General features: G+C 41.8%; 1 protein-coding gene across 1 annotated transcript in view; it reads left to right on the plus strand.

Annotated features, from left to right (window-relative positions):
- Positions 1-12,175, plus strand: part of MYO10 (myosin X) — a 173,503-nt gene that overhangs the window by 35,218 nt on the left and 126,110 nt on the right. The window lies entirely within an intron of this gene.

The following is a 12,175-nucleotide window of genomic DNA, read 5'->3' on the forward strand; positions in this document are numbered from 1 at the left end:
AAAGACATGTACTCATGTCTTGTGCTGAACAGGTCTAAGGAATCCAGACTGTCCTTAGCTCTTATTTACTTTCTATTAGTTTCACAAGTCACCCCAATTCTAGGTAAACCAAACTACCATTTGGAGCAAGTTTGTATATTTGCTGTAAAAGATGATACTGGCCAGAGAATGCTGGGGTTTCATTAAGATAATCTTGTCGGTATCTTGTCAGCATTTGTTTCTTTTGAAAAAAAAATAATGTGCTGGTTGGATTAAGAAAGGGCAATAAACTACAGGAAACCAGAGGTAGAGGATATCCGGCATTACATTTTCAGAAGGAAACAAACATCCTTGAGAATAGCTCTTGGGCAGTATCCTCCCTCTGTCCCCACCACTCATCAAAAGACAGGGAGAAAAATGGAAGTTGTATGAGTTGGTTAAGGCTTTCCTTATCTGCAAAATGGGAGCAAAGTATTTACTTTCCCTGCCGTTTAGCATTTTTGGATAGGGACTGTATCCCATCTGATGGCTGCCTAATTCAATCAGTCATATTGGAGTGCTTACTGTGTGCAGAGCACTGTACTAAGATACACTGTATCTAATCCAGTGCCTAGCACTGTGCTTGACATCTGCTACGAGCTTATTAACAAATACTGTTGACGTTGTTATGGCTGAAGTGGGAGTGTTTAGAGTAGATGTAAGCCAGCCATGAAAATGGTCTTCAAGAATCGTTAGTTGGACTGAGTTCTGCTTGGCCTGAAAAACCTTTGGTATTTGGGAAACTCCTGTTTCCTGTTCTGATTCCCATTTTTTCTGTTCCTTCTTTGATGACTAGGTTAAGACATAAGCATCTATCAATAGCCAATGGATCCCATGAAGGGCTAACAGAAAAGAAGGCAGAGTACATTAAATTTCCTTTTAGGCCTGGTGTCTTATCCTCATTAATTTTTCTGACTGACTTTCTTGGGTGCACAATTATCTGGAGGGCTGGGTAAACGACCTCTGACATGATTCACATATATTCTTTGCTCTTCAATTTGGTGGGTATTCTTTTTCTGATTATATATTTTGTAATGAGGTCAAGTTGTACTGATGGAATCCTACAAAACCTACTTTTCCCTCAGTACCATGATTACTTTCGCTTCTTCTCACAGATTCTGCACTTTATCAGTGAAAATCATTCCAAGAACAGGGTTATGGGGGTGGATGAAGCTAGCTGGTATAATAAAGGACTAAGTGTACAGAGGACTGGGCCCTAAACAGTATATGGGGTGTACACTTTCTATACTTGTCCCTTAGGGTCTACACTGTTGGTCCACCATCTTACCATGGTTCTAGTTGGTTCAACAGGGGACTAAGCATGTAGAGTGCTTGACCCTAAGCAGCACACTGGGACTGTATACTCCATGCTTGCCCCTTAGGCCCTAGATGGATGGTCCACCACCTTTCCAAAAGAGCCCAATTCTGTAGCTCGTAGATGAGTTGTGTGGTCTACAGACACTCTAGTCCGCTAGTCTGCTATGTTCACTTGGAGTGTGGCGTTTGGGCTGTTCAGACCTCAGATTTGCCATCATGGGAAACATACATGTCTGATGTGATTAACTTGTATCTTCCCCATCGCTCGGCACACAGTAAGTGCTGAACTATTGCTATTATTGTTGTTACGATGATGATCCAGCAATTTAGAACAGCGCTTGTTCTACCCCAATTGTTAGCCTGATTTTTAATGAGCAAAACTGGCTGAGTCTCATGTGACTGTAGCTTCTGGAACCGTGGCCTCAGAAGATTAAGGCCCAAAGTTCTAAATTTTTGCCCCTCCTTAGTACGTTTGCTCTTACTACTTATTGAGGCTTTTGGTACATCTAATTTTACACACTCTACTGTGTGAGCACTTTCTCTTATTGGCAAACTATTTCACATCTGTTTCTTGTTAGATCGTAAGCTTCTTGTAGTCAGGGATGGTGTTTTCTTCAATACCTTGTGGGAATACTTAATACAATGCTTTTCACACATTAAGAGCTTATAAGTACTATTCATTTGGCATCCTGAGATTCAAAGATTAGAAAATGGGTTTGAGGTTAATCAGCTGCCTTGTACTTTACTCAGGAGAAGCAATGAGGCCTGATGGATAAAGCACAGGCCTGGGAGCCAGAAGGACCTGAGTTCTAATCCTGATTTGGTCAATTGTCTGCTGTGTGACCCTGGGCAAGTCACTTAGCTTCTGTATGATGCGGTTACCTCATTGTTAAATGGGTTTTAAGACTGTGAGCCCCATGTGAGACATGGACTGTGTCCAATCTGATTAGCTTGTATTTACCCCAGTGCTTTGTACAGTGCCAGGCACATAGTAAGTGCTTAACAAATGCCATTAAAAAGAAATTGTCTTCTGTCAACTCGTGACATGTCAAGACCACCCACCCCTAAGAGCTGCTTCCCCTCCATTCAGCATTTCCTTACTTAGAAGTGTTTTTTTTTTTTTTAGCCCTGTGGTATCCACATTTGCCTTCTCTATGTAATTACTCCTTTTGCTCTGCCACTTCTTTACCCTCCCCTACTCCATGCACAGACACACAAATTTATCCTTCCATTGTGGCTTGGTAATGTTTGACAATCATATTCTCTTGAGGATGAAGTGAAAGTAGCCAACAGTCTGGGAAGTGAAAACAAAATTAAGGGAAAGAAGTGGCAAGGAAAATTAGGCAGTAGAATAGTCATCTGTTCCTTCAGTTCTTCAAAAACAGAGGATAATACTGACCTCCTTTTTGCCTAGATCCTTCTGACGGTTGTGTAAGTGAACAGTAATTATAACTTTTGTACAGAGCCACTCCCCATGCTCTTGGTGTAGCTCAACAGAGTATACAGGAGACTGTGGCTTCGTAAATTTGGGTTGTGTCTGTGTTGAAGCATCGCTCGGATTAGCAGATAGAAAATGGTTTCCACATTGAACAATTGGGCCATAGGCAGCAAGATGCAAAGCAACTACAGTATATTGTACAGCCACTGTTCTGTGCAACACTCTGTTTTGCTAAAGCACTCTTCTTTGAGCTTTCTTTTGCGATCACGATTGAATTTTAATGCTGGTGGTAGTTCTTACGCTCTCTCACGTTGAGATAGCACTACCAAGTTTATGTTGCCTTAAAAATAAGCTTATTCCTCTTCTCAACCTCTGGAGCACTCGATTGGACTTTAATAGAGTGGCTAAAGCCCATTTTAATTTATTTAGCATGAGATAATGACAGGACAGAAATGTGTAGGACAAGTGCCTTTTAGATGAATAGAACGTAATGGATCACATTGTAATTTTCACTGTGAAAACTGATAATTTACATACAGACCCATAGAAATGTAATTGTAGGTCTGCATTTACATGGCTATGTGATCACATTTCTATAAAGTGGATTTAAAATATTTATAGGGTTTCACTTGGGTTTTTTGGGTGGATTTGGGGAGTGCCTTGATGGTCTTTATTTTCCATATGGGAAATTCTCATAGCTTTGCATTCCTGATGCTTAACTGCATAGAATCATGTTGTTAGAGCCTGTGGTCATGAACGGAAGTGCCTTGGCCCAATCCCAAAGACTTCGGAATGGAGAATCCACCTAAAGGAATTGACGATAGCTCTGGTGGTTTGCATAACGCCACTCGCACTATCTCTCGTCCATGCCTGTATGATCCCCCTGGGACATAGAGGGCAAGGAGAGTAGAATATTACACATAAAATTGACTTATGGGACAAGTGCCTAATGTTTCGCCTGAGGGCATAGACCATTGGGTCACTACCAGGTAATAATAATAATTATGGCATTAACTAAGTGCTTACTTATCTGCCAAACACCATTAATAATAATAATGATGGTATTCGTTACGCGCTTACTATGTGCAAAGCACTGTTCTAAGCACTGGGGAGGTTACAAGGTGGTCTCTATATGTTGCCAACTTGTACTTCCCAAGCGCTTAGTACAGTGCTCTGCACACAGTAAGCGCTCAATAAATACGATTGATGATGATGATCAGGGTGTCCCACGGGGGGGCTCGCCGTTTTAATCCCCATTTTACAGATGAGGTAACTGAGGCACAGAGAAGTTAAGTGACTTGCCCAAAGTCACACAGCTGACAGTTGGCGGAGTTGAGATTTGAACCCACGACCTCTGACTCCAAAGCCCATCTTCTTTCCACTGAGCCACGCTGCTTCCTTAGCGCTGTAACAGATACAAGAACATCAGGTTGGATACAGTCCCTGTCCCACATGGGACTCACAGCCTAGGTAGGAGGGAGTAGGATTTAATCCCCATTTTACAGATGAGGTAACTGGCACAGAGAAGTGAAGTGACTTGCCCAAGGTCACACAGCAGACAAATGGCAGAGCCGGAACTAGAACCCAGGTCCCTGACTCCCAGGCCGTGCTGTCTTCAGTAGGCCACGATGCAGCTGTTGTGGTTTTGTATCCTTCACTAGCCAGTGATTTTCCTGTCTCCTGCTGGGTTTGTCCACCTCATGGAATGCCTTTCGCGGTTCTTCCATGAGCCGTAGGAGAAGCTCCCCTACTTCTGGCTGTTTGACCCCACACCGTGGAGAAGGGTGGGTCAGACTTCAGCTGGGGACTGGCTAATGCAGGAATAGCGAAAGAGTCTGCTAGTCCCAGGATTCCTTCGTAAAAGAAAAACACTTCATTCCTCTCTGCTCTCAGAACAGTTTCAAATAACAGTATCCATCTCCAAGTTGTTTGACCTTCTTTTATCCTTCATTCTGAATTTCAGCAACAAGCTTGTGGCTTTGTCCTCTACTTTGCAGAGGATCCTGTTTCTGTGGCAGTTCACACAGGCTAAATAAGCAGTTAGCAGAGGAAAGAATGCTTGTGGACTTAGTCTGGACCTGGAGGGAGCTGTGTTCTTGGCCTTAAAACACATGTGTGTGTGTGTGTGTATGTGTTTTCAAACTCTGCCACGCAGTATGATATTTAAAGACAACATTCTGTTTCAGAAGCTCAAAACCTTTATGATTGCTTTGGCTTTATTTTTTTATATCGTGCAGTGAATTGGCATGAAAGAAGAATCATTTAGAAAAATAAAACTATAATTCTAGTATGTAAAAGTAGAGTAATATGGGAAGATTTTTTTTTTTTTCAGGGCTTTAAATGTTTCATCTGCCTTTCTCCTATCTGAGAAGAATGCCATTGAACATTTGTACATCTTGGTTTGTTTTCCAGGATTGATTTTTCAAGCTTGATCCACTCCAGATGTTTTAAATAGGAATTATCAAATGAATTATTCCCCAGATTATTTATCCCATTGGTATTAAGTTCACCTAGTAGTCATATCTGAGAGTTGGCTGAGTTAGGAGAGACAGCTCCCGTCATCAGAAACGTAGTTTAGGTTAGATAAGTAAGGCAAAAGAAGAAACTTTCCTAGTTACAAAAGCAGTGCCTTGTTTTTGGTTGGACAATCCTAGGGAAGTTAATTCAGTGCCAGAGTTTGGGATCCATGCAATGGTAGTTTCTTTTAAAGTGAGTCTCATTCTGAGTATCATAGAGGAGTTGTGTTTGTGAACATAGAATGCTCAGAAGTCTTCAGGATAATTTCCCCCAAGGTGTTCTCTTTATATTTTGAGGGATATACCAAAAATTTTCAGGCGCAACCAACACTAGCAAGTTTCCTTCTTAGAATCATCATAGGTAATGGCCTCATCTCACCATTTCTCTTATTTGTCCTTTAGGTCTTTAGACTGTGTCCCCTTATTTCATACTTACTGGGTACTCATCTTATTTCCATTTTTAACAGAACACTAGCTCTTTCTCTACTGTGAAATACTAGAAGTAGCATAACCTAGTGAAAAGAGCCCAGGCCTGGGAATCAGGGGATTCTAATCCTGCCCCCTGCCACTTACTTGCTATGTGACCTTGGGGAAGTCACTTGAGTTCTCTGTGCCTCAGTTCTCTCATATGCAAAATGAGGATTCAGTACCTGTTTTCCCTACTACGTAGACAGTGAGCCCTGTGTGGGGCCTGATTATCTTGGTTCTACCCCAGCGCTTAGCACAGTGCTAGACATATAGTAAGTGCTTAACAAATACCACAATTATTACTATTATAGGCTCCCATTGAAAGTCCCTCTTGGGCTGCTGCTGGAGTTTTCAAAAGTCAAGGCTTTGTCCACTGCTGAGGGACTTTTTATTTCCACAGTTGGGAGTGTAATATATGTGCATCCTTCCTCTTACCGGGTTCCAATTTCCATCTGTTAGGATGGGATTTTCAGTGTCCCCAAAGTCTACTCACTTGAACCTTGGAGAAAGAGGCCCCTCAAATGGTCCCTGTCTTAGCCTTGGTATTTGGAAAAACTGACTCTGCTCATAGAACTACCCTTGGCAGAACAATCTGTGGCCAATTTCTGGTCATGATGGAGAAGCCCCAGGGCTTCTTTCTCCATGTGGTTCTCCGCCTCAGTGCAGGCTTGACATCTGGGTGCCATCAGAGCAGAAGGAAAAAAGGCCCAGTATGCTCCTTCCCAAAATCTCTCTCTCTCTCTCTCTCTCTCTCTCTCTCTCTCTCTCTCTCATAGTTACACACACCACACACACACACACACACACACATACACACACACACGCGCTCCTTTGGTATAACTCTATGGCCCTGAGGAATTCAAAGCTAATCCCTGGGATCTTCACAAAAAGGTTCAAGAGGCAAAGCTCCATGGGAGAGGCTAAGAGTAGGAGGCAGAGATGCAGTGTGATTGTTAGAAGGAATTATTTTTCAACTCTGATCATTAGATTTTAGTGGAGATTTTGGGAATCAAGATGGCCCCAAATTTGAGACCGAGTTTTGTGTAAGCTTCATTTATTTATTTGCTTTATTACAGTTTTGATGCCTCTTCTGAGATGTGACACAGTTTGTAGAGAGCAGGTTGCAATAAAAAGTAGAGGTAGCCTGCTATTTTAGTTTGGAGTTATTTTTCTTTTGTGGAAAAACTGTCTACCCAGAATTTGCCTAATCGGGGCCTATACAGTTCAGTGGGAAATGAACTACTTAATGGGTTGTGATCATACTGTTTTTTATAGTACTTGTGAAGCACTTAATATGTGTCTGCCACTGTATTAAGCACTGGGGTAGATTCAAGCTAATCGGTTGGACACAGACCTGTCCCACATGGAACTCAAAGTCCACAACCCCATTTTATGGATGAGGTAATTGAAGCCCAGAGAAGTGAAGTGATTTGCCCACAGCAGATAATTGGTGGGACCGGAATTAGAACCCAGGTCCCTCTGACTCTCAGGCCCAAGCTCGATCCAGTTGGCTACGCTGCCTCCTACTTAACAAAGGTAGGGAATGTTGGAACTAGGGAACCCCTTGAATCTGAATAGTGTGTAGAAAAATGAATGTTACGACTTCATTTTGCTGTTTCATCAGCCTATCTTAAATTAATAATTATTTTCAGTAGCAAAGGGAATTGTATTTTGATACTTTGAGAATGAGGTATGTGTTTTCAACTTCCCCTTGCATCAATAAGCTATCTGTTTGAATTCAGGTATCAAGGCTGAGAACTGGAAGTCTGGACTACTATCAGAGCTTGGTTAAAGATTATTTTACTTTTCCTTATTGTTCTACTTATCAACAGATCCTCACACCTGTCCAAAAGAGGATTGAAATGAAGTTGTTTGCATTTTTATTGTTTGAAGTTAGAACAGTGGAGCCGACCTTTGCAAAGTTATTTTATGGGAAGGATAAATGTGGAAAAAACCCAAGGGAATGATCACAGGGAGCAGCAACACTGGAGACCCAATTCAGGTGGAAATACATGCTCAGTGCTCTTCCAGGAAATCAGCCTTGTAGAAAAATAGGTGTCCCAACACAGCTTAACACTGAAGGGTGGTTTGGTTCAAAGTTAACTTCAATTTTGCAAATTTGATTCTGTGGGCAAATACTAACAGTGGGTATTTATGAAGTACTTACTATGTGCTAACTGCGCGGGTAATTGCAAGATTGCACCTCACAGAAGATACAGCATGCTTTGGGAGAGTAGAGCTAGTAGATCCTGCCCTCATGGACTGTACAATTTATTAAGAAACACAGACACAAATGGAAATTTGCTATCAAGTCTTGGAAGCTTTGCCCATTTTACTTCTTTCAAGGTGTTGTGTACTGTGCTAAGCGTTTGGAAAACACAAAACAGAGAAGTGGCCCTTTCCCTGTGCCCAATAAGCTTACAGTCTAATGAGGGAGATAGACACCAAAATATTTAAAGTAGAGCAATCAAAGGATTAAATGTGCGGTTGAATAATATCTAACAGAAGTGCTGACGATCAGTATGAGTGAGTGCATAAGTGCCGGAGGAACAGTATAAGACCTGGGTGTTAGAGTGGATTCTCCCAAGCACTTAGTACAGGTCTCTGCACATCGTAAGTGCTCAGTAAATTTGATTGATGACTATGCGGGAGTCGGGGCAGTACTGCTGGTCGAATGGCTGCCACCAGTCTGTGGCTGGACTTGGCACTTGATTGAATATCCCCAGATTGGGATTTTGTGCTGATGACAGTGACGTCACTGTTTGAAAACAGCAGAGGATCCTTTGGAACTGAGGCATCTTGACCGTGGAGTTGTGTGCTTTACTCAGCACCACTCCGCATTCTTTCTCTCTCTCTCCCTCACCTCCCAGCCCCATTCCCCCTTCACTCATGAGGCACGGAGGGCATCAAGTGAATGGGTGGACAACTTCAGACAGCTCCAACTGGGCCAAAGCCTGGGCTTCTATATTCCCTGGATGTGTGCTGTTCCCACCGAACTGAAGACTGGGGTAGGACTACATGTAATGTGCTAGTGTTTGAAGATAGATGGATGTGGCAGCAGAATAATGGGTTTTTCTTAAATTTCACACTCCCATGTGGATCATACTTGACATATGTGGTATTGGACATGGGAGAGAAAACTGCAATGGGAGTTTTCCTTATTGTGGGCTTCTTTAAGAACACAGCGTCCTGGGCTATAGAAGGATATCATTCACTTAGTTCCTCTGAAGTTTCTTCATATGCAGAGTAAGTTGGGATCATTATTTTCATACAGAAAGGAACATTATAATGCATTGTTGGGGGGGTTTTATGGTATTTAAGTGCTTATTGTGTGTCAGGCACTGTACTAAGCGCTGGTGTAGATACAGACTAATTAGGCTGAACGCAGTCCATGTCCCACCTGAAACTCACAGTCTTCATCCCCATCTTACAGATGAGGTAACTGAGACACAGAGAATTTAAGTATTGGCTCAAGGTCAGCCAGCGGACCAGCGGTGGGGTGGAGATTAGGACCCCGTCCTTCTGACTCCCAGGACCGTGATCTATCCACTAGGTCACGCTGATTCTCATGCTGTTCTTCCTTATTAAGTATATTGTCCAGCGGTAGAGATTCCAGTTTTGCAGGAGTTTATCTGTTGTGGAAGCCCAGAGAGCTCTGCGGAAGCTGGGTTAAATTCCTTTGCGTTGTGAAATTGTTCCATTTACAATGAAATACAGTGGTCAGTGGGCCCTAAATGAGCAGTTTTCACACTGGGGTTGAACTGCTTAAGGAAGCAGATTTTTAAAGCATTTGAAAAACTGAGTCTGAATGTATTAATGCAGTGGTCAAGCCATTAGTTGACACATGGCTAATAGTTGATTTCCTAGAATGGGATAAAGAATCTTTTCTGGGCAGCTGTTGTTCGGCTAATAGCTGAATTGTCTTAAGTTGACAGGCAGTTACAAGTGTCATATTATCTGTGTGCTACTGTTGTCTCCAGATTTTTTTGTTGGCAACCAAACCCCCCTAAGATTCAACGGTTATGAGACTGCATGGAAACAATAAGCTTGTCTATATGTGCAAGCCTGGTGGGTGTGAGTGTCTGGTTTGCTGTATTTTAGGTTGAAAACATGTTGGCAGGAACTCTTCTTTCTATTGGTGACAAATGTGGTTTAACAATAAAATATACTGTACAGTTAACAAGAAGATACCATTGGCCCATGGACAAGGCAAGGGCCTACAATTTAAAGTAATGATTACAGATACCAGATGCTCCAACCATTTCATTTCTAATCACCTTTTCCCCTTAGTATATTATGTAATTACATTATCAAGAGGTGTGCTCTCTTTATTAGATGACTTCTATGGATCTCCTGAGAACATGGGGCGATACAGGGTGGTTTTGGCTTGTCCACTGTCTCCCTTAGAGTTTTGGGATGCTGTGTAGTAGGCCTGGGGTCCTTTAACACTGTCCTGTATCTGCTGGGGTTCACCAAAGCTAGGCAGGCTTTGGAAATATTCCCAGTCAAATGGCTTTTTCACGTCAATATGTTCAACTCCAGGTCAGTTAAAATAAATTCACCAAAGTCCATCATATCTTTCTGTAAGACTGTACCTTGATTTTGTTTTTCTTGCCGCCAGCCCCTTGCCCGGGTCCTGTCTCTGACATGGGACTTCTTCCCCCTTCATATCCCTCTAGGCTGTAAGCTCATTGTGGTCAGGGAATGTGTCTACCTACTCTGTTTTATTGTTATATTGTACTCACCCAAGTGCTTAGTACAGTGCCCTGCACACTAAGTACTCAAATAATTTTGGTATTTGTTAAGTGCTTACTATGTGCAAAGCACTGTTCTATGCAATTGAATAACAGACCATCACTGTCCCCATCTTCAGAGCCTTATTAAAATCACATCTTCAAGAGCCCTTTCCCAACTAAGCCCTCATTTCCTCTATTTCTGCCCCCTCCTGCTCTTGCGCTTGGATCTGTACCCTTTAAACACTTGGTATTCACTCCACCTCTAGCCCCACAGCACTTAAGTTCTAATCCGTAATTTATTTTAATGTCTGATTCCCCCTCTAGACTGAAAGCTCCTTGTGGAACATAACATGTCTACCAACTCTGTTATATTGTACCCTCTCAAGAACTTAGTAGAATGCTCATCACATAGTAAGCACACAGTAAATACAGTTGATTGACTAAGAAACCTGTTGTTGGAGAAAATATAGCATTTAGTTGGACATAACTGATGAGGGTCATGTTATAGGTGTTAAACTTCCTCATCTTACAGTAAGGCATCATTGAAACCCAAAAGTAGGAAACGTTGTTTAGCTACTAAAGACTGCCTCTCTCTAATTAGGTATCTTGTCATATTTCCAGAAGGGGCTTGAAAGTTAGGATTAGGTTTATTTTAAACCTAGTAATCCTTCAATCACATGAAGTTCCATCAAGCCTTGAAAAATTATCTCTTTTGTTACTCTGTTGGTAATGACCAGTTTGAAACGAGGGCTTACTCTGAATCATGACAACTGGATCAGTTTTCGATTTGATCTTTTCATGCCATAAGAGAACACTTAGTAAAAACTAGTTGCCCAACTCACCTCGACAAAAGGTGGCATCTTTAATTACAGGTGCCACCCTTTTTATTTGAGGGCAGGGACAAAAAGAAAGCTAAGTGCCTTTTTTTTGGCAGTGCGGGGAGAGGGAGGAATGAGGGATTTGGAGGGGACAGACTTCAAAGAGTTGGCAAGCCAGGAAGCCACCATTTTGGATCTTTCAACCTTGTTTGGAAACTGAGGTTTTGCCAAGGCCTGGAATGATTGGGGCTGGTTGTTGAACCCAGAGAACGGGGTGGGGGTGACATCCCTATCACCCCCATCGAGCCGATTGATACCTATTTCCTGAATTATTGAAGCAATGGTAGCCACCCAAAGTGAAAGATATAATTTAACTGATTAATTTTTCCTGCAGGCTAAATAATTATCCATGGGGGGCAGAAACATGCCAGGTTAAAATATATATTTTGTGCATTGTTTTTCCAGTAAATATCCTTTTCAGGAAATCCCTTTTCATAATACATGACCAGATTCACAATCTAAAAGTGTCAGCCACTCTTCTTCCATGCAAGTGACAATGTAAGATGGGGGTCATTTGGAGGTTGTTGATATGTAATTTTAATAAATTAACGTGTCTGATTAAAAAAATGAATTTTTGCTAATTTTCTTCCTGGAACATTTTTGCATTCTGTCTTTTGATCACATTAGGTTTTTGAAAAATGTTTTACCATTTTTTTTTTTTTTTGCTGCTCATCTGAAAAATCTGGTTAGGTTGGCCTCGCTATGACTTTAGAGATAAGGAAATTGAAACATGGTTTTGTAAACCAATGCAGAAGCTTTGATTTTCAAGAGAAGTGTTTTGACTAACCTCTGATTAGACTTAAT

This window comes from Tachyglossus aculeatus, chromosome X3 (genome assembly GCF_015852505.1).
Source record: "Tachyglossus aculeatus isolate mTacAcu1 chromosome X3, mTacAcu1.pri, whole genome shotgun sequence".
Lineage (NCBI taxonomy): Eukaryota > Metazoa > Chordata > Mammalia > Monotremata > Tachyglossidae > Tachyglossus > Tachyglossus aculeatus.